The sequence below is a fragment of the Silene latifolia genome, chromosome 9 (assembly GCF_048544455.1).
Source record: "Silene latifolia isolate original U9 population chromosome 9, ASM4854445v1, whole genome shotgun sequence".
NCBI lineage: Eukaryota > Viridiplantae > Streptophyta > Magnoliopsida > Caryophyllales > Caryophyllaceae > Silene > Silene latifolia.
Genome location: NC_133534.1, coordinates 135,242,413 through 135,247,837, shown reverse-complemented (window position 1 = coordinate 135,247,837; position 5,425 = coordinate 135,242,413).

The window sequence follows — 5,425 nt, the reverse complement described above, 5'->3', positions numbered from 1 at the left end:
ATCCGTGTTTCGGTGATAGTATTTGGTTAATGACATTTAGAAGGTATTTTAAAGCCTTTTATTTCATTTCTCTACATTTTCAAACTAACATATTGGTCACCAACACAAAGTCATCCTTGGTTCTACATACCATGCCGGATTTTAACCCGGGTACGATGATGAGTATCGACTAATGACATTTAAATGGACTTAAAACAATTAGTCCATAATTATTTTCAAAACTATTCATGTCAAGTTTGTCAAATCGAACCCGACACCGAATATTGTCAAAATAATTACGATTATTCGAGTCTAGTTCTTCAAATCAACAAATGCGGTCCAAACGACCCCTTCAAATCAAACTGGGTTCAAATACCCATTTTCAACACGATTTATAACGTTTTCTAAAAGGCCAGAATAAGGCACATAAACCGTGGGCTAAACCGCGCCTAAACAGGCTCTCCATTTCTCACTTTCAAAACCAGAGGGAGGCCCCTTGTATCGCCGGCTGGCTCGCGCCTCATATAGCTGTCTGGTACAGGGCCTGTTCCCTTCCAGCATTAGTTTAGGACGATCCCGACTCCGTTTAGCCCAGATATAGGACGAATCAGATGAATATTTGATTATCCAAAACCATATTTGCAAAATACCTTACTAAGACAAATGGATCATGTTATGCACCCTAAACCTAATACGGTAAATGGATGTTTAATTTCCGTCTTGCATGCAAATCAATCATTAATCCAACTCGACATCTTATACTTGATACTTGGATTAAATCAACCGACTTAGAAAGCTCTCACATGTTAGGTTTAAATTATTGGTTGCGCATTCATGCATTTAAACCGTTTTATCAACTTTTGCATTCAACCAACCAAGATCGATCAGTAGAGGCCGCTAACGCGGGCGGGATTGGGTGTCTGATTAAAGGGCTTCCCAATACGTACCTTCACCTCTTACTCAGAAACTTTGGATAGTGGACGACCTTATCCAGGGCGTACGAGAGTCATTCTAGAGATAGGATGCTAAAGAGGGACGATTTCCTTATCTTTCGTACCTATGTCAAACGCTGCTTTGTGCTTCTATTTGACCGAGGTATAAAGTGGATTTCGAACGGGTTCCAGGCATCCCACAAATGCTTGGTGACGACTCCGAACATCTCTAATCATTTCGAGACCTTTACCGAGACGAAACCGACCGATCTAAAATGATCCGGTCGAAAGCATTTTTACGCAGCCGAGCGTGGCTTTCAAAAAGACCGCTGTATGTCCACAGATCGGCTGCGCTTGCAGGTGGGCCATGTCCACAGATTGGCGACTCCGCGGGGAAAACTAGGACATTTACGTCATTGTGATCCCTAGATGGTGAGACTCGAACGAGGTCTTGGTTGGAATGCATTAATTGATATTACGGTCACGGTCGGGTTCCTTGTCCGGGCCCACAACCTAACGCTTTTCGACCAATTGGCTCGTCTTGTCGGCGTGAGTTTTCTCATCCCCGCGTTTCGAATCCCGATTGAGTCAAGCATACCATTGACGTTACACATTTCTGTTTCGTCAAAGAGCTTTCATCACTTTCGAGCACGAGGCTAGGGCACCCTCCTTACACATTTTGTTTGGATTGGTATCCCTCTCGCAAATCGAGGTTCGATTGCTTGGTGTGTAACCCACCCTTTTAAGCCAAAACCCGTGTCAGCATAATGCATAATATATTGAACTGCGAGTGCTTATGTGCTACATGATCATAAGTCCTTCCGTGTCATTTTCAAACTTTCAAAATCACCTTTTTGCGCCGTTATAATGGCCATTTCAAACCTCGGTCTTTCGCCGACCGTTGCATGCCTTTCTAGGCCGTCATAATGACGATTTTCAAACCTGGTTTTGTATAACCATTTCAACACGCCTTTCTAGGCCGTCGTAATGACAACTTTCAAACCCGGTTTTGTATAACCATTTCAACATGCCTTTCTAGGCCGTCGTAATGACGACTTTCAAACTTGGTATTGTATAACCATTTCAACACGCCTTTCTAGGCCGTCGTAATGACGATTTTTAAACTCGGTTTTGTATAACCATTTCAAGTCACCTTTTTACGCCGTTATAATCGCCGCGTCTAGACACGGATTTTAACCCGTTTCGCGCCGACAATGGATCTTTCAAAACCCGAGAAAAGTACACACCCTTTTCTCGAGACACTTTCGAGATCCCGAGGACCATGCACCGTCCTCGAGACCTCTTCAAACATTTCAAACTTGATTTTCAAAACATACAATTTTGAATTTCAAAACCGTCTTGGGAAACAATGCACCGTTTTCCGAGCCGACTCAAACTCAAACCGTCTTTTGCAAATAAACTTAAGACGACCCCTTTCAACTGATCGACTTGCGGGGATTTCTATCTTCGGAAGTCGTCCATTTAAGCGAGAAATGAATCTTTTTGAAAATTTCTATTTTCGGAAACTTCAGTCCACCATTTCAATTCCGCCTCGTGTCTATCGAGTCGAAGCAAACGTACTTATGAGTCGTCTCACCACGAGACCCGTCCAACGGCGTCACACCGTCATGTTGGACTCGTGTCAAAGGTTCGGTCAAACACCGTCACGTCATAAATCGAGTCAGCACCGAGGGACCACACACGGTCGCCCCGTCTTGTTGAGTCTGATCTTTGTCCCATCCTTTGTGTTGTCTGCGTTCAGTCTTGGAACCGTGTTGGATTGAGTTGTAATGTGAGCCGTTTTTCTGCCTCAGAGCCATGGCCCCGTCTTCAGCTTCGTCCAACAACAACAATGATAACAACAGAGATGTCACAACTGATCATCTAGCCAGCCTTCTTACCGCTCTTAAGGTCACCCTGGATCGCGTCGAGACCCGTATCGACGCCCTGGAGAACAAAGAAATTGGGGAACACAATACCCCATCTCTGACTGAAACTGAGAAGAGGCTGAAGCTCTTGGAAGAACAGCTCCTAGCCCGGGGTAACAATATCCATCTTGAGAACAACCGAAGGTTCGAACCTGTTGGGGACCAGTTACCTGACAACTTCACTCTGACTGATGTGCCTAAGTTCAAGGGAGTGGAGGACCCACTCAACCATATCCGTGCTTTCAAGGACTACATGGCCATTAAAGGGGTCAAACAGGAACTTTTTTCCCGGATCTTCCCATCCTCTTTGGAGCCGATTCCTCGCCAATGGTACTACTCCCTTGATCCGAAAAACCTTAATACTTGGGATGAGATCGCAGTTGAGTTTGCCAAACAGTATGCCGACAATGTCGAGATCTAGGCCAACACCCGCACTCTGGAAGTACTAACCCAGAACGACAAGGAGGGGTTCACTGAGTTCCTAACCCGTTGGAGGAGGGTGAGTACTCAATTGGTCAGTAAGCCGAGTGAGTCAACTTTGGTGGAAAAGTTTGTCAACAATCTCCGCCTGGTTTATGCCAACCTACTGAGGTATCAGAACATCAAGACCTTCCAAGACAAACAAGATTGATGAGGTTATCAGGGATCTTTGACGACCTCCGAAAGGGTGTCTTAGCAAAGACCACTGGCAGAGGTTATCAGGGATCCACCTCAACCGGATCTCGCCCTTACGGCCAGACAAACAAGATTGATGAGTTTAACCTCGTCGAACCATCTGCTAAGAGAACTGACCGCCCCCAGAGAGTGTTTACCAACATAGGGTCGACTTATGCAAGTGTCCTGAAAAGACTCATGGACCAGGGGAAGTTACAACCAATCGGACCCACCCCGGATCCGACCGATGCCAAGAAGTCCCGGTTCTGGAACCCCAACGCCTACTGTCAGTATCATCGAGGGAAAGGGCACGATACCGAAAATTGCTTCAAACTCAAGCACCTCATTCAAGACATGATTGAGAAAGGAGATTTGCCTTTACCCCCACCAACTAATCCGAACAACAAAACGAATCCCCTGGGACTTCACGCCATCTCTGACGATGAGCCGACCCTAGACTGCTCTCACCTCATCCTGCTAGTTGATGACGAGGTGAATGCTTTGGAAAAAGATCCTTCAGACGGAGTGTTTGTGTTTAGTGCTGCCACTATGCTCACTATGTTTCAGCAAGTTGAGGAGGCCATAGCCAGCCTCTCTGAAAGAATCACCCGACTCGACGACGCCTACCGTCGACTCATCTTCAATCCCCCAGCACCGCGTCCGAGGGAGAATTCCCCAAACATTCAAAACTACCCACCCCAGGATGGATTGCTCCCGCGACCATTCTGGCATAGACCCCACGAAAATCACCCTCAAAATAATCACCCTCAAAATAACTACCCTCAAAATAACTACCCCCATAAAAATCGCCCTCACAAAAGTATCCCTCACAAGAACTACCCACCGAGGAATACCCCTCCAAGGTATCCTCGAGACTCCGAAATTAACGGCATATGGAGAGATGATGTTGAGGATATATATATCATCCCAGGGAAGGAGAACCGGGCGAAAGAAATCGGACATCTCACCCGGTCCGGACGTCCCTATAAGAATCCGAACAATCCAACGGTCGTTCCAACAACGAATGACCAAATCGTCCTAGAAGTGAACAACCGACCAAAGGCTCCTGAGAACTCAATCCCGAAATAGCTCCATAAAGCAAAGGCCGAAATCTCAATTTGGCAACTGATCGCAACGTCTTTTGAGCATCGACAGGCCTTGCTGCAGGCCTTGGGAAAATTAACCGTGCCCTCCACCTCTTACCCAGAAGAAATAGTGGCGCACATGACGAGGGACGCCCCTGATCTGAACAACCCGGTCGTCTTCTCCGACGAGGATATCCCTCCGTTCGGAGCCAATCATAACCTGGCCCTGTATATCACCGTACAATGCCTCCAGAAAAATATACCCATGGTCCTCGTGGATGACGGTTCCGCCGTAAATGTCATTCCTCTCAAAACTGCCCACATGCTGGGTATCAAGGAATCTGATTTGATCCCAACGAATCAAGGAGTACGCGCCTACGACGGCACTCGTCGCAAGGTCGCTGGGCTAGTCACTTTGACCGTCGCAACCGGACCACTAGAAAGACAAACCAGTTTTCAAGTGGTCGACATCGACGCGTCCTTCAACATGCTCCTGGGACGTCCCTGGATTCACGCCGTCAAGGCGGTCACCACAACTCTCCACCAGAAGATCAGGGTCCCCTTTAATGGGAAAACGATCACAATTCCCGCTTCCCCAATCAAAGCAGTCATGAGAAAGGGGATAGCCTCCCAAGCCATTGAAGAGGATGACAACGAAATGTGGGGTTTCCAAGCCGTAAACGCCATAACTGATGAATTGACGCCCTCTGATCGTGACCCGTTCACCAACCTCACGGTCAACCGTATTATGATGCGTCAAGGTTATTTCCCGGGTTTGCCACTCAATCCACTGAAGGACCCATTGCCTCCCTTGAAACAGGCTAAGGTCCCCAATATTCCCTTTGGG